The sequence below is a fragment of the Microcebus murinus genome, chromosome 11 (genome assembly GCF_040939455.1).
Source record: "Microcebus murinus isolate Inina chromosome 11, M.murinus_Inina_mat1.0, whole genome shotgun sequence".
NCBI lineage: Eukaryota > Metazoa > Chordata > Mammalia > Primates > Cheirogaleidae > Microcebus > Microcebus murinus.
In genome coordinates this window covers 95,225,815-95,249,824 of record NC_134114.1, presented here as the reverse complement: position 1 = coordinate 95,249,824, position 24,010 = coordinate 95,225,815, and the positions used below count along the sequence as shown (strand labels likewise).

The 24,010-nt window shown below is 40.4% G+C and overlaps 1 long non-coding RNA gene across 1 annotated transcript; it reads right to left on the bottom strand.

Annotated features, from left to right (window-relative positions):
• Nucleotides 1-445: 445 nt before the first annotated feature.
• Nucleotides 446-22,341, bottom strand: LOC142873694 (uncharacterized). Its single transcript, XR_012921650.1, has 4 exons — nucleotides 22,265-22,341; nucleotides 20,350-20,527; nucleotides 12,795-12,907; nucleotides 446-688 (listed from the first exon to the last, which is right to left on the bottom strand). It is a non-coding gene; the product is annotated as an uncharacterized LOC142873694 (long non-coding RNA).
• Nucleotides 22,342-24,010: the final 1,669 nt, after the last annotated feature.

Below are 24,010 nucleotides of genomic sequence, written 5' to 3'. Positions count from 1 at the left end.
CCCTAAAATAAGCAGTTGCTCATTCAGAGGGGTTTGTGATTACATTCCTAGGTAAATAGGAATGTAGAGTGATTTTCTAGCGGAAAGTAAGTTGGGATATTTAGCTATGACAATTGTTCTAGATTATAAATTATTCACTAAAAACCTGGTTGGGTTATTTTTAGAATGTATGGTTGACGTAAGGATTAGGGTACAACTCACGATGAAACAACATGGTCTCTCCTTCAAGCTCTACAGGGAAAGCAGTCTTTGTTTAAAATCAGCTGTAGTTCCTTTACATAACTGCTAATTCTGCTCCGATCAATTCTATTCACCCAGATTTTATCGAACATGTATTATGTGCATTGTGGGAAAACGTAAATGGCATGTGAAGCATGCCTGTGAATTAATGAGACTGGCTGACCAGTTAGACACAGAAATGGCGCCATTTGCTTTATCATTCCATTTTATTCGCTGAGGGAGACCATCAGAGGTCCGCTAGGAGTGAGGCGTGGTGCTAGGTTCTCTAGTTTCAGACTTTCATTTAAGTCTTACAATAATTTTCAGGTTCATGTTGTTTCCCCACTTAAGGAAGAGTGTACCATGGTAAGGAAGACTTTGGAGTCTGGAATTATCCAGACTTGGGTTTGTTCGGGCAGAAAGGTGTGGTTCCTCTCCTCACCCATCATAAAGGTCAAAGCTGACACTCCTGTAACAAAAGATAGGTCGACAAGAGAAAAACATAACAAATTTATTTAAACAAAGTTTTATGTAATACAGGAACCTTCAGAAAAGAAGACCCACATGAAGAGTAGGTTGGCCTCATTCCTATAATGGAGGAGTCTAAATAAACTTAAGACTTTTTCCATCTCTACAGTTCTATGAGAGTTATTGTTGTACCACCACACGTCCCAGATTTTCCTTCTCAACTCCAAATGTTGTCGCCCATCATGTCTATAAAAATAATTATGCTCATCAAATGCTGCATTCAGGAAACAAAATCACCCTATCTAAAAATAAAAAGAACCATTAAAAGTAGGAAAAGAATGATGAATTAAGGCTAGGAGGAATGGTGTTAAAACATGATTTTCAAAAGAAGGGTACAGTCATGACCCTCACACAGATATAAAAATGAACATGTTAGAGATTTGATTCTAGTCATAACCAAAGAGGGACCCCAGCAGATGTTACAACCAGTTCAAGAGAATGTGAAGACACACCTTTAGAGAGCAGGAATATTGAAGTGAGTCTGCAAATGCAACAAAGCTGGTTTTTCAGGGTCAGGGGAGGAAAGTCAACTGAACCTATACCAGACAGGGGAAAATTTGCATGCCTATCAGTTATCTAAGGCATACAGAGTAGTAAAATAGCTCAAAGACAATGAAAGGCTAGAATCAGATAACAGAAAGAGTGTGCTGTACACAGACAGTGCACAGTTTCCCACTGAAGTACAGTTGTTGTTTTCTTTTTCTGCAATGGACATAGCTTTGATAGAATTCAGAATAGGCTATCCCAAAATGTGGCACTTTGCATGCTGAGTGTTTTAAGCTAAAGGTATTTGAGCAGGAGCAGGAAGGTCTCTCTAACCTTCTCCCTCGCTTCTTTCCTGAAGCAGATCAAACAAACCTAGGAAGGATTTTCTAGCCTTCCCTGGAAACAGGTCATAGCACCCTCATGTGAGAGGTGCCCTTCTGTACCCAGAGGAAAGAAACATCCTTACCTCTGAAACGGGATGGGTACAGAGGAGAATCTGAACAACAAGTTTTGCTAAATCCCCCCATTTCATTATCATTGGATTACACTTTTTTATTCAATCATGCTTCTCCACGACCATCCACTTACTCATCAAACCTAGCATAAAATAAATACACGGGTTTGCCTTGTCAATGAAAAAGAACCCAAACTCTGTAAAATAATCTAAAGAGGTTTATTCTGAGCCAACATGTGTTACCATGGTCCAGAGAGCCACGCCCAAGAAGCCTTGGGCAAGTGGTGTCGCCATGGTTCGTTTACAGTTTGGTTTTATACATTTCAGGGAGACAGGAATTACATGTAAAATCATAATCAATCCATGACAGGCTTACTTTGGTTTGATCCAAAAGGGCAGGCCATCGTGAAGTGGGGCATACAAGTTATAGGTGGGTTTAAAATTCTTTGATTTGTGATTGTTTAAAGAAATGAAGCTTTATCATAAAGGCTTGGAATGTTTTAATTTAAGGAAGCTTGTTATGCAGAGACAAGCCACCAGACATACTTGGGACACATACCCAGACTCAAGTGATCTGTTAAGTCAATTGATGACCTGCAGGTGTGACTCAAACTTTGTCTTGTATAGCCTTAGGCCTGTTAGTGAGTTACAAAGGACATCTCCAAGAGGGAAGCGGGGCATGATGAGGCAGGTCTGACCTCCTTTCTCATGGCCAGCAAGGCAGCTTTAGGGTATTTCTGGAGAACCCTTGGCCAAAAGGGGGTGCATTCAGTCAGCCAAGGGGCTTAAAATTTTATTTTCATTCACAACCTGCTTCTTCAGGTCTTCATTTCCTTATAAAGGCTCCCATGTCACAAAAAAACTTAAATAAACTTATATGCTTTTCTCTTGTTAGTGTGTCTTTTGTTATGGGGCGTCAGCCATGAACTTAGCAATAGATGAAGTAAAGATGTCTTTCCTCCCCTACAGCTTCATGTGGAATATGGCATTTCACTGTGGTTTCTGCTTCTTCCATGGCTATTTAGGAAAAGATCTCAGTGGGGGCCTTGATGTGAACAGGAATCACCTGGGAAACTTTCAAAATAGGATCACCCCTCCCACTCGCGTTGAGAATTCTAATAAGTGCTCTAAACGTGCAGAGGCCTCTTCAACTGTGTTTTGAGGCCAACGTTAAGGTTGGAAGAGACTGGAAATTCAGGTGTGTGTAGTCTTTACAGACACAGTCACACGTCTGACCCTTCGAGGAGCCTTTTGTGATTTTTCTTGATGTGGTTTAAGGGGCATGAACTGTTAAGAGTTTGGTTCACCAGGGGCTAAGAACTGATGTGCACACTGAAGGGACAGGAAGGTCAAAAGGAAAAACTGGGAATTAAAGAAATAAAAATAGAGAAGAAAAGGATAAGGAAAACTGGAAATAGAGAATAAGAGAGGACTCAGCTGTGCAGAGGCATGCCAAGGATGCCTCCCTGAGAGAACTACTTTGTTAATAAAAATGCCGTTTCAAACTCGTGCCCAAAAGAGTAGGAGTAAAAAGAAGCTTTCTTTCTAAAGCTCTGCTGCTTTGTAGATTCCCGCCTCCACTGGAAATCTAACGTGGTCGTGTTTTTAGCTAACTTATCAGAGCATATGCATTCTAGCTGCATTCTAATAGTCTGAAATGCTCTCATACTCGCTGTTCCTGCAATTTTACACTTCGGGGTTTTTTCCCCCTCTTTTCTAACACTTCCCTCCCTACACAAAAATTGAAAATAGACAAAATAATGAACTGAAACCCTAAATTGAAGTCTTTCAAAATTTTAACTTATTTTTTAAAAACCCACAATATTGTAAATGAACTGGACTAAAGGAAATATAGTTATTTATAGCTAGGAAAGGGAAGTTTATAAAAATGCCAATTCAGGCTTAGCTCAGCAACTAAAATGAAACATGAAAAAGGAAAAAAAAAAACAAAACAGAAAAGTGGAGAACTTTGTGGTAGTTCCAGGATGACCGTGAGAATCCCTAACTCAAATGGAGGACAGGACGGCTCCAGAGGGCCCGGGTGTTTCAGACCTTCTATGCAGTGAAGCTTTATAACTCTCCAAAATGTTAATCTGGAATCACTTTTGAAATAAAATTTGAAGAAATGTAGTGACAGAGTTCAGGACATGCTCTCCCAAATATGGCATCATGGCATTTGAGAAATAGCAGAAGCAGGAAGGCCACTTTCTGTCTCCCCACGCTCTTCTCCCCTGGAACAAATCGTGAGACCCTCATTGGAGAGCTGCCCTCCCTAATGCAGACAAAAGGCACATCCTTATCTCTGGAGGCAGAGAAGAATGTGAACAAACAGGCCTTCCTGATTCCTCCACCTCGTTCGTTACCATTAGATCACTCCTTTTTGCCCTCTAACCATACTTCTCCATGACTGCACACTCTCAATCAAACCCAAGCATAAAAACCCACACGTTTACCTATTTCTTTGGTTCTTCATTTCCTTATGAAGGCTCTTGTGTCACTTAAACTCACATTAAATAAATGTGTATGCTTTTCCCTTGTTAATCTGTCTTTTGTTATAGGGGCCTCAGTCAGGAACCCAGTGATGGGTAAGGAAAAGATATTCTTTTCTCCTATGAAGGTAACTCTCACCTGCACACATGTCAGCTGAAGATGAGAGGCGATATTATCTTGACTAAATCTTTTGGGAACTATGGACACCAGGGAAGGAAGAAAGGGCCATGGCTTTTCTACATGACATAGTGCAGATGGCCAGCAAAGCCCCTGTGGGCGCTGACTTCACTGTGTTTGAACAAAGTCAAAAAAGGTTAAACCAACTAACACCATGAAACAAATGAAAGAATGCTACTTGAGCCTTTATGAAGTCAAAGTTTCAAATAAATTGTTTGGTCTGACAGAATAGTTGCTTTCTTTTCATTGTTTTAACCTGAGGGATGAAGAAAAATAAATCAGTGTCAGATTTAAAAAAAAAAAGCTCTGGTAGCTTGGCACATATATAAAGAAAATGAAAATAATCATTTGCTTGTGAGAAAAAGAGAAAGCCAATAAAATTTACAGAAGCTTCCTTAGGGTTCAAGACACCCCAAAATATGGTGCCTTGGCATAGTAAATATTTTAAGATGAAAGAATTAGAGAAAACAGCAGAAGCAGGAAGGCCTCTCCGACCTTCTCCACACACCCTGCCATCCTTCTCTCCTGACTCAGAGCATAAAACGTAGGAAGCATTGTCTGACCTTCCTCTGAAGCGGGTCAGAGGACCCTCATGTGGGAGATGCCTTTTTGGGGTAAAGCATAGGAGCTTCCTTATCTCAGAAGACACAGGGACATAAAGAAGAATCTGAACAAACAGGTCTTGCTGAATTCTCCCTCCCCTCAGTTTATTACCATTAGATCATACTTTTGTTTTGTTTCTGATGCCAGGTCTCACTCTGTGGTCTGGGCTAGAGTGCCGTGGCGTCATCATAGCTCACGGCAACCTCCATTTCCCAGGCTCAAGTGATCCTTCTGCCTCAGCCTCCCGAGTAGCTGGGACTACAGGCATGCGCCACCATGCCTGGCTAATTTAAAAAAATTTTTTTGTAGAGACAGGGTCTCACTATGTTGACCAGGCTGGTCTTGAACTCCTGCTCCTCCTGCCTCCTGCCTCAGCCTCCCAAAGTGCTGGGATTAAGGTGTGAGCCACCGTGCTAGGCCAGATCATACATTTTCATCCAATCACACTTCTTCACAACTATCCACTTGTTTATCCCACCTAGCAATAAAAAATATACATGTTTACCTGTTTCTTCAGGTCTTCATTTCCTAATAAAGCATCCTGTATCACATAAAACTTATAGTAAATAAATGTGTATGCTTTTCTTTAGTTAATCTGTCTTTTGTTACGGGGGCCTCAGTCATGAACCTAGCAATGGGTGAGGAAAAAATTGTTTAAACACATCATTTAAAAACGGAACTTTGGACCAGTGAAGTGGCTCACCCATGTGATTCTAGCACTCTGGGAGGCTGAGGCAGGAGGATCACTTGAGCTGAGGAGTTTGAGGTTGCTGTGAGCTATGACACCACTACACTCTAGCCCATGCAACAGAGTGAGACCCTTTCTCGAAAGAATAATAATAGTACTAGTAGTAAAAGAACTTTAGAGGTACACAAACTGTACCAAAATTGCACTGCTTTCTAGATGTTGGGTTTTAAATAGTATCATACACATACCTTCCAAGTTTTAAAAGCCCATTCAAGGCTTTAAATAAAGACAATTTAACAGGAATGGACAGAGAGCACACTACGGAATATAGCAATGTAATTACTTTCATGTAAATTGTCTCCTCTATACAGTGTTAGAACAATGAGAAAAAAGGTTTATCTTGAGGAAGTTTGAATCAGTAGGAGGTGGACTTGCTTCAGAATGCCTGTAACTTCGCCATCCATAGGCAAGTGGCGGGAATGCCTTTCATTCCGTTTGCATTTGGGGAGTTTTCAGAGGTGTATTCATTTGCTGGTGAGATTATGTGTCCCAGCATGATCAGATAAGAGAAGGATAGAATTACTAATGATGAAAGGAGGCAGCACAAGGGCAAGAATGCAAAACAGCTCTTCCTTTTCTCACCTAATCTGGATGGATCTGAATTTCAACCATCTCTTTTTTTTCTAACAGTGATGGTGGGACTATTTTCCAAAGCTGGGTTAGGACATTGTAAATTGAGTTCTCCAGGCTTTTTTTTTTTTTTTTTAAGTGTCATTCAAAGAAGGAATATGATGTCATGGTGCTGACTGACTATTCCATTCTGCCTATTTGTATGCACTTGTTAGTTAATAAATTGAGGGCAGTCTCAATCAATGGGCATTCAGTAAGCATCAGCTATTGTGTAGGTAGAAATAATAAACAACACAGACGTCTTGTCCTTTACAAATGGTTTTGAATACAAAGTTAGAAAACTGCGATTCAAAGAAATGTTTAAATTAATGATTAGAATAATGGGGTGTTACTCTTAGTACAAGTGATGAGCACATAGAAATATAGGCTAAAAGTTCAGGAATAGAGGTGACTTCTCATCCTGTGCTTTCTTTAGGTAAATGCAGAGGCTTACCCAGAGCCCTCAGTGGACTACAATTTAACATTCCCCGGAGCAAGTCAGGGTCTGGAGCTGGGAAGCTGAACATGAGAGTTGGGAGGTCCAGAGTCTCTATCCTGCAAACTACAGAGTGGCCAGGCCCTCGCTTTCCTTTACTGCAAGCTTCAAAAAGTCTCCAGAAAAAGGAAAACTGTGTCCTTTTAGGGAAAATGTGGGAAACAACGGCAGGATCAGCATTCCATTGATATAGATAATACAGAGAGACCGAGTACAAACATTCTTATTAATGAAAAGAAAGTATGAGGAAAAACTATTTTCTGTTGACTCACCTAGGAAAGTTGTTAAAGGCAGCTTGGAACTGCAGCGCTCAGTCGGCTGACCTGGGTGGGGAAGGCTCTGTGTCCTTCCATCTACTGCTTGCTGCCTTTTTGGGTCAAGCACTTTCCTGGGGTGAAGGGGAGCTCTAGAGTGAGAAACAACAGCCCAGACGTAAAGTCAGTCTGCTCTGGGTCACCGGAAGCACCATGACTGGAGCTGACTGCTGCCACAGGCTTGCTCCCGGCCAGCGCTCGGTGGGCAGGCGCGGCTTGGTAGTGACATCTCTAGGCTACATAATGGCATCCTGGGCCCTGCACCACACAGAGAGCAAAGGAACTATGAAATAGTCATAGTCTCATCAAGAAAATAGTGTTTTGTAGTGGAACATCAGTGCCCACTAAATAATTGTTACAGAGGAAATATAGCTCCTATGATGGGGAAATTCTTTCAGAGTCATTTGCCCAAAGGTGAGAGTATGTCAGCAATAATCTAAAAATGAGAATGTAGTTATGAAAAATCCTCCCTAACCCTACCCCCACCTCCCATTCTAATATGTTCTTTAACCAAATCCATGAGAACATTCTAAATTAAGGCAAACACAAAGCAGCCTCGTAGCCACCTTCGCAGGCCATTTTTCAACCACAAAGTCCCAACACGTTGAGACTGAGCTGGGCTGGGCCGCAGAGGAGATGAAGAGACGTGAGAGGGGGCAATCTGACAAAGATGAGTAGAGATGGCAAGAAGGCAGATAATCCCTAAACTTCCGAATGGAATAATGGTGCTTTTATTGAGATACGAACTCTGAACAAAGACTAGGGTTTTTTTTAAAAAAAAAAAAAACCAGGACGGGGAAGAATTGGGTGGGGAGGAGGTGGAGGAAGATATATATATATATGAGAGAGAGAGAGAGAGAGAGAGAGAGAGAGAGAGAGAGAGAATCATCCTGAAAACAGAGAAATGGAAACAAATGATAGAATCAAGACCTAGAGGAAATAGTATGGAACCAATTAGTGCATATAGGTGGAAGGGCTAATCTTAAAGAGAGGAAAGAGGGATATTTATTGTTGTAACTAGGAAACTCCCTGCTCTAAGCTAGGAAACTCTTTCCTTTAAACTAAGGGACTAACATTTGTTGGTGGCTTTGTATGTACTTAGCTTTTCGTTTCAGCACTTTCTTATACACTTGACCCTTGAACAACACAGTCTGAACCGTGCAGGTCCACCTGTACATGGATTTCCTTCCTCCTCTGCCACCCCTGAGACAGCAAGACCAACCCCTTCTCTTCCTCCTCCCCCTGAAGATGACGATGAGGATGAAGACCTTAATGATGCTCCACTTCCACTTAATAAATAGGACATATATTTTCTCTTCCTTATGATTTTCTTAATAACATTTATGCTCTAGCTTACTTTATTGTAAGAATTCAGTGTAGAATACACATAATATACAAAATTATGTGCTATTCAACTGTTTTTCAGTAAGGCTTCTCTAGTCAACAGTAGGCCATTAGTAGTCAAGTTTTGGGGGCGTCAAAACTTGTATGCAGATTTTTGATTGGTTGGGGGTGGGGAGATCAGTGCCCTTAATCCTCAAATTGTTCAAAGGTCAACTGTATATTAAGATATGGTTAAATGAGAGCAGGCTATCATATGATAGCCTTATTTTCTATGTGTCTATAGGACAAGGACACTGGCTGAGATTAAAAAACTAGAGAATGAAATTAAGAAGATGGCTACATTTAGGACTATGTATTGGGGAAAGTGAAAGGAAAATGACTAGAGATAAGTAAAAGAATGCCAAATTGTACTGAGTATTGAAAACTGGATATGCATAGATCAATGTCTTAATTTTTAAAGACAAACTAAATACTATGTTGAAATAATTCATTGTCTATAGCAGTTAGAATGAAGAAAATTGCTTTGCTTGTTCTTAAAATGGTTATGTTCTCAAAAAAGCTAAACTCAAGAAAAGAACTGAGAAAACAGAAATAGCTAGCAAATTTCTGAATCACTGCTTAAAAGTGTGGAGGATTCTTAAATACATGCCCTTCTGGGGTCAATAGGTTAAACACAAGTCTGTGTTAGATTGGTTCAGATACCCTGCAGTAGCTGAAGGGTTATTCCCAAGGGGTTGATTCTACAAATTAGCAGTACTGGGAGATAGGATTATTGCACAACTCAGTGAGCTCTCTTAACATAAATTTTGCACTGACAGGTACAGTGCAAGAGAATAAAAGCAATGTAGTAAGATTTCCAGAAAATGTAACATATTCCAGCAAAACTGGTTACAATAAACAGTCTTGTAACACCCAGTTGAACAAACAGACTTAATTCAATTGAAGAAACATTTACTAGGCACAGCTGGGTTGGAAGCACACGTTGATGATGATGACCACGACGACAACAGGGGCTAAGTTTCACGGAGAGCTCACCATGCACCAAATACTATTCTAAGCCGTCTACATGCATCCATCTCAGTGAGTGCTTATGTAGTAGGCTTAATCTCAAGAGTACAGAAGCAGAAACTGAGGCATGCTGGTCACTGTCTCTGCCTTTCTGAGGCTCAGTGAAAATCAAGCTTGGAGGAAAAGCAACCTGTCTCTCCTTGCTTCTCCCACTCTCACTGTGAAAGTGCTAGCAGGAAAAGAAAGTGAACTCCTAGATAAAGTCTGTATATTGAAAAAATGGACTAATTTCTTATTATCATATAATATTAAATCATATCATATCATGTTATCTTGATTGTCATGCAGATGTATTTAGAAGTGTCACAAATGGCCTTGAAAAATATTGCCTTAATTATTGATTATATTGGGTAATGAGTAACTGCTGAAGTCAGCTGGAGATAGCAATACACACAATTCAATCTTTTTTTTCAGCCATAAAATGTTTGATGATAGTGTAAGTGCTTCTGATGAAAGCATGAGAGTGAATGTGTAAAATACCAACATTTTATCTGAGTTGTTTTAAAAAGAAAAAAGGAAATTATATTTACTGACAAATACTGTGTTTTATGTCCTAAGAGAGTTTCAAGAGCTTCTCTACTACCAAGATCTTTTGGAATTATTTCCATGTTGGAACCATTCCTTCATTAAAATGTCTGGCTATCATTCCATATCATTGCTGATACTGGATTTTTTTTAACCCTATCAAAAACATGTCAGCTACCACGTGCAGCCTCAAGAGTGTACAGCTGTCCCTCCGTATCCATGGGGGATTCATTCCAGAACCCCCTGCAGATACCAAAATAAGCAGATGTTCAGTCCCTTATATGTTAATAAAATGGCATAGTATTTCCATGTAACTTATGCACTTATTCTCCCATGTACTTTAAATCATCTCTAGATTGCTTATAATACTTAATACAATGCCTACTCGTCACTTTATTCACCTGGATTCAACATAGTGCTTGGCATGAGGCAAGTTCAAGTTTTGCCTTTTGGAATTTTGTGGAACTTTTTTTTGCCCCAAATATTTTCAATCCAAGGCTGATTGACTCTACAGATGTGGAACCCATGGATATGAATGGCCAACTGTATACACATTTGTTACACCATCTTTAGAGAAAACCTTGCAAAATTTTTAAAGGGGTTGTGTTTAGTTTATTAACATTATTTAAATAGTAACACATCCAGTGTTGATTTGCTGCCACTACTTTGGAAATATTTAAACATTATTATAACTTAGCTACAAATTCCAGTTTTATCTCTAAAATTAATGCTCTTAGGCTCAATTTATGCCTGTCAACACGTAATGATCATAGATGTGAGCTGCCTCATAATCCAGAGGTACTAGGTTACAATGTGTTACCATGGAAACTGTGTTTTATTGCATTTTCCCTTCTTGATTTAAGGCATTTGACAATCATAGCAACTGTTTGCCAGTCTTCCCACATCATAAAAAATTCAAAAACACAAACAACCAATAGAAAAAAAAAGAGGAAAATCCTCTACTGTTCTTGGACCGCACTAGAAATATAAAAAAGAAATGATAGCCTTATTTCTAACATGGACCTTTTTGTGAATAGCTTATCTCTCAGGAAGTCCAGGAGTGTTGGAAAATTCAATCAGTGGTTAGTCATCAAATGGACCTGTCTGCCTATGGTTCATTTTGTTTATTGCATCATATATCTTTTATGATCACTGGGACTTTAGCCTGAAACAGCATTTTCTTTAACAAGAACTGTGTTTCCTTTAATGTTGTTCATTGCATCTGAAACATTACTCTTCGAAATCATAGCACGTTTTCCATCGAGCAAAGGTCTGCAACCGAATCTTGCATGAATGTGTTTATTCAGGAGCTAGAGGGGGGGATAAAAAACCTCATCCAGTTCATGTAACATTAATCACTTTGCCAGTGTTCAGCTGAGGTCATTGCCACATTCCTAGCAGTATTAAGGCAAGTCAAGATTAATCACGTACATTAAACCTTGGAAAGGGAACACGTGAAAGGGATCTCAAATTAACATTTCTTAAAAGGCAGAGCAGGGACTGTAGTAAAATGGGTTTACCTTGCTGCAGTTTGTCTTGGGTATAACTTGCTTACTTTTACTATATGTGGTTATACAACTGCTATGAATTTGTAGGCCTCCTTTTTCCTATTTCTGGAGGTTGATAGGTTAAATTTAAGGGCTTTCTGAACATTCAAAATGAAGACTCATTCACAAACGTTTTTTTAGTACACAGTAGACACAAGGCACCAGCTAGGAACTGTCCATGCAAAATGCTTGCGATGCAACCCTTCCTGTCCCTGCCTCCTCCACGAAGTGCAGAACCAACCCAGGAAGACTGACACCACAGTGGGAACATGGTTTGGTGGGAGCACAGAAGAATGAATGACTGCTTGTGATGGGATATCAGAAAATATTTTACCAAAGTTAACTTTAGATGGAGATAAAGGTGAGGAAGGCAATCAAGGCATAGAGAACAGAAAGGGCTAGTGAGTTTTCACAGACGAATGAGTGACCTGATGGGGCTGGAGCAGAAAGTAAGATGTTGAGGAAGAGCTGGAGGGAGTGGCTGAAAATAAGATTGTACAATAAGTTGGAGCCAGATTGCAAAAGTCACTGAACATGTATGTACTTTATTCTAAAAGGAATGAGAAAACTGAAGAATTTGGAGTAGAAAAATTAGAATAATCAGGTTATATTCGAAACTGATTATTTGGAGCAAGGGCAGGTTGCGTGGCAGATTAGTTGGTAAGAAACTAGAGTTACTGTTTCCAACAAGGAGAAGGATACAGTCATCCAGAAAAGCAATAAACAGCTTAAATTTGACCATAGAGTGGAGAGAGACCTCATGGAACCAAATGTGACAGGACTAGTCCACTGAGTTCCTAAAGGCAGCCAGAGGGTGGATGATGGAGGAAAAGGAATCTAAGAGGTTGCCAAGAGATTTGGTTGGGTTGATTACGCAAATGACAATACCATTGACCAAGGAATGTGAGGTCACGGGAACATTCGAGTGATGATTTTCTATTAGGATGTTGGGCATCACATGATGGCACTGTTGACTGACAGTGGGGCGGGACACGTGGATTTGGGGGTTATCAACTTATACTTGGTTGTTTAAGTCATAGAAGAAGATGAGAATGTCAAAGGCAGTAAAGTAAAAACATATTGAAAGAGAGTCTAGGGAATACTTGATGGGAGAGAAATCATTTCCCATTTATGTGATAGATTTGCATTAAGGAAAAAAACCGGGGTGGGACACAGTGGCTCACACCTGCAATCCTAGCACTCTGGGGGACTGAGGCAGGAAGATCGCTTGAGGCCAAGAGCTTGAGGTTGTAGTGAACTATGATGATGCCACTCTAGCCCAGGCAGCAGAGCGAGACCCTGTCTCAAAACAAACAAATAAACAAACAAAACATTAGAAGCTTGAAGAATGTTTATTTTTTTTTCCATTTAAAAAGCAAACAGCACATAAGATAACAATTTCTAAAAGACAGAGAAAATTTAAGACTGAAAATTGGATTGAAAATATTTTACATTGGTTGCTCATATATATAAGATAATCTGTATTTAAGATGCTTTGGGGCTCATATTTAGAGAGTAATGTTTCACATAAGAGGCTAACATTATTTTGAACCATTGCAGCTTTAAATGTTCATAATATGCATATTTAAATATGTACTTATACTGCATGTGACAGATTTACACATTTCCCATGTCAACCATCATACACTTCCATTAAAGATTTATTTATTTTTAAAAATACATTTTATACTCTCATAAAAAGAGGAAATTAAATCATAAAAATACACACAAAGTTAGTGTTTACAGTCTAAGTACAATTTACACAAGAACCGTCAGAGTCAGTCGTTGTCTTTCCTGTGTTGAGTGCTGAGAGAAGGCCCAGGTAAGAGCCTATTTTCTGCTCATGGAGCTTTGCATTGCAATGACTAAATTTTCCTTGAAAACCAGATGTAAGAAATGTGAGGTACAAAAATATCACCTTCTAATAGAGCAGGAGACTGAAACTGTATTCATCTGTGCTTGGTCTCACCTTCATTAATATTCAAAATGTAAGAATTTTCTACCATCCAATAGCAGGAAGCTATTGGAAAAATCAGTGTTATATGTTAAATTAGGATGAGAGGTTTATACATTCCAACTAGTTTTCTGTACACTTATACAGTAATGCATTCATTCAAGAAGAACTTACTAGTAGCAGACCCTACGAGTGGATACAGGATGGTGAGACAGTCTTTGCAGTCAAGGAGTTAATACTCTTAGGGTGGAGCTAGATAAAATCTCAGGATGCTACTGTGATTGGCTGTGCAGGGGAAGCCATTCACACAGAGACTACAATGTAGCCCGAGTGGCCTAACCCTGGCTTAAGCCAATTGGCATTCCCATGTCCCTGGCCAGACTGAACAGCTCAGGGATGAATATGTGACCCAGTCAGAGCCAGTGAGATGTGAGGAGATGTTTACTGGGTCTTCTGGGCAAAATAAGTGCCTGCTCTCTCCCTGAGAGCTACCCAAGGAGCCCCTCTTCTCCTGGATAGTGTGGTGTGAGGGTGTGACGTAGGAAATTGCTTCAGGTGTTCTGCTACCGGAAGCTTACAGCCTGGAGTTGTTGAGGTTCATCGTGTGGAAGCTGAAGAGGAAGGTGCACCAAGCAGGCAGGGTGGAGGGGTGGAGCACCCAGGTCTTTAGTAGGGCAAGCCTCCTCCAAAGTCAGAACTACTTCGTTGACATGAGCCCATAGATTCCTTTTTTTGCTTAAGCCAGACTGAGTGGGATTTCTTGTCACAGTTGCAAGAATTCTGACATATTCAATAACATTAACACCTTCCGTATATCTAATTTTTTTATGTATTCAAATATCTACCAGCTCATGTTCTTCCAGATGTTTATTTCAGCTTAGAGTAAAATAGATCCCAGTGGAGTCAATGAGAGACAATGGATAAGCTCATCCTTTTTGAGAGCTTGACCTAAGCATAGAGGTGAAGCCAACTGCTTTATTTTATTTTATTTTTTTTGAGACAGTCTCGCTTTGTTGCCCAGGCTAGAGCGAGTGCCATGGCGTCAGCCTAGCTCACAGCAACCTCAAACTCCTGGGCTCAAGTGATCCTCCTGCCTCAGCCTCCCGAGTAGCTGGGACTACAGGCATGTGCCACCATGCCCAGCTAATTTTTTGTATATATATTAGTTGGCCGATTAATTTCTTTCTATTTATAGTAGAGACAGGGGTCTGGCTCTTGCTCAGGCTGGTTTAAAAACTTCTGACCTTGAGTAATCCGCCCGGCCTGCCTTGACCTCCCAGAGTGCTAGGATTACAGGCGTGAGCCACCCTCGCCTGGCCGAGCCAACTGCTTTCTAATCCATCAATTCTCATTCAACCTGATATGGAGATGAAGACAAAGTAAAGGAATATTAAAAAGAAGTATCTAACATTCAAAGCTAGCCTCCCAAGCTGATTTGACACTATCTTCCTAGATCTGGAGCCCTTTTTTCCTTATGTCCTCAATAGCACATAAGAAAGTGCTCAGCATTTTGATACTTAATAAAGATTTAAGAATTTTTTATTCATTGGTAAAATACACATAACACAAAATTTACCATTGTAACCATTTTTAAGTGTACTGTTTAGTGGCATCAAGTACATTTGAAATGCTGTGCAACCATCTATCCATCTCCATAACTTTTCATCATCCCAGTCTAAAACTCTGTACCCATTAAATAATAAACAAGAACTCCCCTCTCCTCTTCCCCTCACTTTCTAGTAACTTCTATTCTACCTTCTCTCTATGAATTTGTCTATTCTAGGTACTTCATATAAGTGTAATCACACAATATTTGTCCTTTTGTGTCCTATTTTACTTAATATTTTCAAGTTTCATCCATATTGTAGCATAAAGATTCACTTTTAAATGTATTCTTCCCCCTTCCTATGTTTAATTCCTGCTATTCAAAAAATAACATGTCTATATAGAAGTATTCTTTTTTAATTAGAACATGTTCGGGAATGGACATATATTTAGGACCCATAGGAGACGGGGCAATGTACTAAGACCGTTGCTGTTACATTATTTAATACTCGCAATTCTAACAGTTATGTTACTTTTAATGCCCCAGAGCCATGAGATCAGGTGGTATTCTAATTAGAACACAATCTCAATTCTCTCTGACTCAGAGCCTATGCTTTCTCCCTTTCTCCGCGTTGCAATGATCCAGATCAGGGGTCCTCAAACTTTTTAAAGAGGGGCCAGTCCACTGTCCCTCAGACCATTGGAGGGCTGTTGGAGAGTGCGGCGCACATTCCACACATGCGCACTGTGGGGACAAGTCGGCTGCTAAGCAGGACAGGCAGCCTCCGCAGAAACACACCGAGGGCCAGATAAATGTCCTTGGTGGGCCACATGTGGCCTTTGGGCGGTAGTTTGGGGATGCCTGACCCAGATACTCCAAACCAGAGAACAATCTAACAACAAGCCTGTATCTAGTTTCTTAAATCAATAATAGCTTTGCAATTTCCAAGATAATAGATTTATCCTTCTAATTTGGTTTTGTTTGTGCTAATATAAAAACTAGTTCACACAACCTGGGTTTATTTAAATATTTGGCAGAGGCTACCCTCCAGAAACCAGCCTGGGAACTCAAGCTTTCTGTGTCTCAGGCAGAGTTCACTACACACAACACACTCGTGGCCAGACTGACATTTGTCTGAGGCCCTGCTGTGCTTTGCATGTACAAAATGCTCAATAAACTTGGATTGAAGACATGGTATCATGTCCTTCTCAGAAAGGATCTAATGCAAAATGACCTATGATTTTCAGGATGTTTGTCATTATTACAGAGCCCAAGATTCTTCCAGCCTTCTGTACAGCCATTCTAGCTACCCAGAAAGAACCCTGCTCAGCAGCCCCTAAAACAAAAGCACTAGGGCTGCTTCCCAGGCCAAAGACTATGTGGTTGTTTGGAGGCTTCAAAAAAAATAGAAAAGGGTTGCTGGCAAAGGTGTTTTGTCTTGTAGAAACAGAGAAAAGTGGGTCAGAAGGTTTTTTTTTTTTCACATCTAGGGAAAACTTATTTTTTGATTGAGGACTTCAAAAGACACTGCGCAATTTAACAGGCAAACAGCACTGCCACATAGCCAGCTCTTCTGAGAACTGTTTCCCTGAGTTTGTATTTTCACTAAATGTGCAATCATTCATTCTTCACTCACAAATAGTTTAACCTGGTGGATGGCTCTTTGGGGACACACTGGAGAAAGTAGTGTATGTCCCGGCAACAGAACAGACAATGCGGTCAGCAGGCCTGAGTTGGAATCCCAGCTCCAACACTTTATTTCCTGTGAGATAGCCAGCAAGTCTCCAAAACTCCCTCTAGCAGTTATTTATATTGCTGTGTAACAAAGCAGCCCGAAATTTAGTAGGCTTAAAACAATAGCCATTTTATTTGCTTATAATTATGTGGGTCAGCAATTTGGACTAGGCTCCATGGGGTAGTTCTCTGCTCTCTCTTGGGGTCAGGCATGAGTCGGGTCACTCAGGCAGTGACTCGACTGGGACTGCCTGACCTAAGAGTCTCGCACACATGTCGACCTGGGCCCTCAGTGCTCCTCATAACCAGTAGGCTAGCTTGGGCGTGTTCACAAAATGGTCTCAGGGTTGCAACTACAAGCAAAAGATTGCAAACCCATATGCAAACACTTTTTAAACCAGTACTAACATCACATTTGCTAATGTCCCATTGGCCAAAGCAAGTCCGTTGGCCAAGCCCAGGTTCAAAGGGTGGAGAAAGAAACTGTACCTCTGGATGAGAAGAAAGACAAAGCTACATTGCAAAAAGCTGGCCTCTTCTGGCCTCCAATGTAGGAATGTAGGTGTGAATGTAGAATTGTAGCCATCTTGCAAACAAATTACCTTCTTTATGAAATGGGCATAATAACATATGGAATATAACATTACTGTGAACACGGAACCAATCCCTTCCTCTTTGCTGGCTAGATCACTAGGGCTTAGAAATGGAGAGAGTGTGGAATAAGGTAGATTTAAATCTCATAATGGAAGGTCCTGAATGCTCAACTGAAGTATTGGCGGCACTTACCTCAGGCAGCAATGGAACTTAATGCTATATCAGGTACACGTCGAATGGCATGATCTGAATTTGTTCAGGAAACTATTCCTACAGGTGTATGTAGCAAGATGAGAGATCTGGAGTGGACTAGATCAAGGATAACAAGGATGGCTGCAAGGAAGAAAATGGAAAGTGCTAGTGGGAAAAAACATCAGTGGTGGCAGGTAGAACAAAGACCATGGTTTTGGATGCAATCAGTGTAGCGCGAGGAGAGGGAAGAATCTGCAGTAACTCTGGGTCTCCACGCTGGGTGCTTGAGACGCGAGTGGTCCCAGAAACAGAGAAAGGAAAGGGATAAGAGATGCTTGTTTGGTGGGGGAATAGGGAATGGCGTGGAGGTATCAAGGAGACCTGGAGACCACAAAGTAGCCCCTCTGTAAAAAAGAGTCCAAAGTGTTAAGTTGACTTTCCAAAAGAGCCATTTTATTTCTTTATAATTATGTTATATTTTGGACTTGGTTATAGTAAATCTTAAGTTTTACATTCAGTATAGGATTGATGTCTTATCAGGGCAATGACATTTCATTGTATAGGATGCTTTTTCAGAGAGATTTTCTTTTTCTTTTTCTTTTTTTTTTTTTTTTGAGACAAAGTCTCGCTTTGTTGCCCAGGCTAGAGTGAGTGCCGTGGCGTCAGCCCAGCTCACAGCAACCTCACACTCCTGGGCTCAAGCAATCCTCCTGCCTCAGCCTCCCGAGTAGCTGGGACTACAGGCATGTGCCACCATACTTGGCTAATTTTTTGTATATATATTAGTTGTCCAATTAATTTCTTTCTATTTATAGTAGAGACGGGGTCTCGCTCTTGCTCAGGCTGGTTTCAAACTCCTGACCTGGAGCAATCCGCCTGCCTCGGCCTCCCAGAGTGCTAGGATTACAGGCGTGAGCCACTGCGCCGGCTTTTTCTTTTTCTTAAGCGTGTGTGAATTGATCATTTTCTCCTATCTGGTTTAAGAGGTTTTTTTTTTTTTATAGTGGAGGGCAGTTATTAGGTTATAAAGTATGAAATATCCAATTTCCTTAAATACTAATTTGATAGTTGATATTTCTAATGTTTCATTTTGATACTTCTTTATTATTATTATTATGAAGGCACGTGCTCAGTCTTTCAAATGCACATTTTGGCTTGTCATGATCTGTCCATTTTTTTTTAAGAGTAATTTTTGTGAAACCATAGTTAAGTCAAAAATTTGTGTTATTTTCTAATATGAGTTCCATCATGGAACCAATGCAGCACAAACAGCTTGAAATATCAGTGACATGTTTGGGATAAAGCCAGCTGATGCTTTAAAAACATAACTCAGGTCCTAGCACTTTCGTCTTAGTACTTACTGTCCGTTCGTTTTCTTTTTCATTTAGAATGAAATCCAAACTCCTAAACACGGCCTCAAGAGCCTAAGTGAGCCCCGCCCTGCCCTCCCCTGACTGTCTGCCCTTCAGTTACCTTGGTGCTCTTCCTCTCCTCCAAGACACCAAGCTCAGTCCTGCCTGGTGGCCCGTGCCTATGTTCCTTCTGCAAATAATGCTTCGCCCCCGGATTGCAGCAGTGTGGACATGTAGCCACCCAGTTTTTGCTTCATTTTGCCCATTCTTTGAAAGATGTTTTCTGGCCTCTATCAAATGGTGCCTGCCTCAGTCCCTCTCTGTCCCTCTTTTATTATCATCTTGTTTTATTTTCCTCACAGCAATTATTGTTTTTTACAATTATCTGCAACATTTGTTTATTTTCTTGTTTATGGTCAGTTTTTATCCACTAGATTTTAAGTACCATGAGACAGAATATGGATTTCGGTTTTCGACTCTGTCCTCAACACATAGAATTATGTCTGGCCCAAGAAATGCTTGCTACATGATTGAATGTAGTCAAAGTCACTTCAAAATTCCTTCCATAAGGTGGGTTCCGGACTTTTCACTGCACTCACACATATTTAGTGTGATTCAGCATGATGTCCTCTAGTCCTCAGTGTCTTCCAGGACTGTGCACAACCCTCCTGGTGTATTTGATGACAGTCAGAGAATGACAGAAGTATCTCTTGATCTGATTAATCCACCTTTATTCATGCAGGCTAAGATTGAACTTCTTTGTTCATATGGAACTCGTACGCATCTAAAACTCCTTATTTTTACCTACACACTACTCTTAGTACAAATCGTAATCTTATCCCATCCCAAAATTGTCATGAAAAATAATTCAAAATACCATCAAATACATAGGTTTTGTCCTTGTTCAATTTTCTCTTGTTTCTGGCTTATCATTCTAATTTGTCAGGTTTTTTCTGAATCCACATTATGTCCCCAAACACATTTGCTTTCCCAGTTTTGTGCCAAATACAGATATGATAAGCAAATTTCCTCTGTCTTTAGCAAAGTAGATGATAAAATGTTGGGTAGGGAAGTCCTGATAGAGAGAAGTGCCACTATCATCCCATCAGAAACCTCCCTCTGGGTTTAACCAGCCACCCCCCGCAACTCTCCTATCCTCAATTTTCATATCTCTCCCCTTTCTGAGCATATCATTGGCAATTTGTCATATGTCTTGTTGAAATTAAGATATCAAATATTTATAGAATTCCCTTTTCTACCTAATATTTAACCTATCCTATTTTTTAAAATGAAAAGAAATTAGTTTGTCATGATTTGTTTTTAAATTCCTGTTGACTGAACTGCAACCTTACCTACAATTTTACCTTACCTCTTTTTACCAAGGGAAAACGTCCTTAACTCAGCCGATGTTAGGGGCTCATCCTATTAACTCCTTGCACCTTGTTGCAGCCCTCGGACATCTCCACTCTTCTGTAATATCAATACCTCCTTCTTCTTGTTGGATCATGCCATCATCTCGGCAGCATTGGTTCTCAAACTTGATTTGGCTTCAAAATCATCAGGAGGCCTTGTTAAAACCCAGACTGTGCATCTCATTCCCAGAGTTTCTCATTCCCACCCCAGAGGTCTGGGCTGGGAGTCAAGAATTTGCATTTCTAATAAGTTCCCAGCCAATGCTGATGTTGCTGGTCTGGGGAACCGCACTTTGAGAACCACCAATCTAGTGTGTCCCATCTTTAACTAAACAAAACACCAAAACTCTCCTCTGATTTTACAAATACCTACAAAAATGGCGCCTATTTCCCTCTTGCCCTTCATAGCCAAACTTCCTCGGAGCATTTTCTAATGTCACATTCTCCGTTTTCTCATGTTTACCCACCCCTAACACATCTTTCTAGCAAGTTCACCAATGGTTTTCTTGTTAAATTTAAAGGTCACTTCTTTGACCTATTCTTATTCCACCTTTCTGCCACATTAAGAATTTTCTTTTCTTTTCTTTTCTTTTCTTTTCTTTTTTTTTGAGACCGAGTCTTGCTCTGTGCCCTGGCTAGAGTGCAGTGGCAGCATCATAGCTCACTATAACCTCTCACTCCTGGGCTCAAGTGATCCTCCTGCCTCAGCCTCCCAAATAGCTAGCCAATGTTTTTCTATTTTTGGTAGAGATGAGGTCTTGCTCTTGCTCAGGCTTGTCTCAAACACCTGACCGCAAGCGATCTTAAAATGCTTTTCTTCTTTTGTTAGTTTCCAAGATACCATTTTTTTAATGCTTTGCCTTCTAATTCCTTAATCAGAGGAAATGTGCTTATCATATCTGAGTTATTCTCTTTTGCTGGCTCCCCCTAATCTACCCAAACTCAGAATGCTGAGTGCTTTAGGGTTTGGTCCTACACTTTCTGCTGTATCTCATTGTTTCCCTAGGTGGTCTTATCTAGTAAGATGGCTTTAAGTACCATGACCCACACATTTAGCTAAGACCTGGCTCCTGAACTTTAGACATATATCCAAGTGGAGATCCAACTACCTATGTGATATTCCACTTGTAGGTATCTTGAGAATCTCAAATTTAAATCTTAATTTTTCATCATAAACCTATTCATCTCTCACTTATTCCTGTGGCAGGCAGAATAATGTCTCTCTCCAAAATGTCCATATACTAATCCTTGGAACCTGTGAATACCTAACCTTATGTGGCAAAAGGGACTTTGCAGTTGTGATTAAGATGAGGAGATACCCTGGACCATCTGAGTGGATCCAATGTAATCATGAGGGCCTTTCAAAGTGGAACAGGGAGGAGGCAGTAAGAAGGAGATATGACAATGTGTGATTATCAAGGTGGGCCCAGTACAATCCTTGAAAATAGAAAACCTTTCCCAGTTGTGTTCAGAAGGAGATGTGATGACAGAAGGACGCTTAGAAAGATTCGATGCAAAAGCCTCCTTTGTTGGCTTTGAGGATGGAGGAAGGAGATCAAGAGTTAAGAAGAGGTGATCTCTAAAAGCTGGCATTGCCAAGGAAACCGGTTGTCCCCCAAAGCCTCCAGAAAGAAACACGGTCTTAATGATACTTGGCTTTTCATCCACTGAGACCCATGTTGGACTTCTGAACTATAGAACTGTAACATAATGAATTTGTATAGTTTAAGCTGCTAAATTTATGGTAATTTGTTATATCAGCAGTAGACATCTACCCATTTGCCTAGGCCAAAACCACAGGTGCAGTCCCTGATGCTCCCTGTTATGTGCCTTTCACTCACTCAGTCCATCGCCAGGTTCTGATGGTTCTACCTCCAAAATAGATCTTGGATCTGTCCATTTCTTTCCGTCTTCACTGCCAACGTCCTAGCCTAGGCCGTCGTCATCTTGCGCATGCGCTGCGGTGACGTGCCGCATGGTCTGTTTGCTGCGCTCTGGCTGGCCTCCAGTTGATGCTCCATCAGTCAGCGACGATGGCCTTTTGAAAGTGCATGCCACTTCCTGCTTTAAACTTCTCAGCACAATTAAAATAAAATCCAAGTTTCTGAACAGGACCTGCAGGGTCCTACATGACCTGGATTCTGCTTGCCTCTCTGACTTCACCTTGGATGTTTATCTCAACCCCCTTTGTCTGGACGCCTTTCCTACAGCATGACAAACATTGCTATATGTGTTATTCTCTCCTCTAGCAATTTTCTTCCCATGGCTTCTTATGTTTCATGGCTGAACTCAACTATCATCTCCTTAGAAAGGCCTTCATGGACCTCTCCAGCTAAGGCACCCTGTCCCACCAACTTTGTCACTCTTTGTCAGATAGCCATTTATAATTACCAAGTTTGTTTTGGTTTTTTGCTTTTTCCTCCAAGTAGAATGCAGGTTCCATGAGGCTTTCTTAGCTGATTCATTGTACCTCCCCAGTGCCTACTACAGTGCCTGACACATTGTTGGTAGTAAATAGGTGCTCCCTGAAGTCATGAATATATGAGTGAGTGAATGAGTGATGAGATCATGGTTTTCTTTATTGAGGCAAAATGTATGTAACATAAAATTAACAATTTTAAAGTGAAGAATTCAGTGGCTCAACCCCCTACTAAATTTGACTGGCTTAAAAAATAATTCAGTGGCATTTAGTACATTCATAGTGTTGTTCAACTACCATCTCTATCTAGTTTCAAAACATTTGCATCACTCCAAAATAAAACCTCATACTCATTAAGCAGTTATATCCCATTCTCTCCTCCCCAGTCCCTGACAACCTGTTTTCTGTGCCTATGGATTTACCTATTCTAGATATTTCATATAAATTGAATTATATAATATGTGACCTTTTGTGTCTAGCATCTTTCACTTAGCATAGTGTTTTTGAGGTTCATTCATATTGTAGCATGTATTATTGTCCCTTATTGTAGCTGAATAATATTCTATATACAGATATGCTACTATTTGTTTAACCATCTATTTGCGATGGGTGCCTGGGGTTACTTCTACCTTTTTGGCCACTGTGAATAGTGCAGCTATGAAGATCGTACATGTTTCCTTTTAACAGGTCACAAACCCCATTTTGGTAATTGGGAGGCAGTCAGTGATTTCTAGAGTCTAAGCTCATTCAGTTCTTTCCTGTTTCTAATTCCCCAGCATATGTTACATGCCCCAGGATTTCCCAGTCATTGACAGAGCTCCATGATCTTATCTGCTTAATCATCATAGAGTTCTTAACTAAGCTGTTTACTCTATGGATTCAGGCAGTAGGTCCCAAACTTGATAGGGATGGAGACAAACTGGGGATAGGTGGGAAGAGATTTTAAGGGAAAGGGTCATAGGTGTCGTTTAAATTATGACTTTTTAAACACATGCACATTACAAGATAATCCATTCACTCATCCAGTGATGAACTCTGTTTCCCTCAGAAACATTAGTAGCTGCCAATGCTTTCCGAATTAAGCACTTGGAGTCCCTTGGTGGTATATTCAATACCATCTCCAGTGTTAGAAAGTTTTAATCTGCAATCAGATATATATTAAGCCATTAAAATATCATTGCATTTTAATGATTTGAATC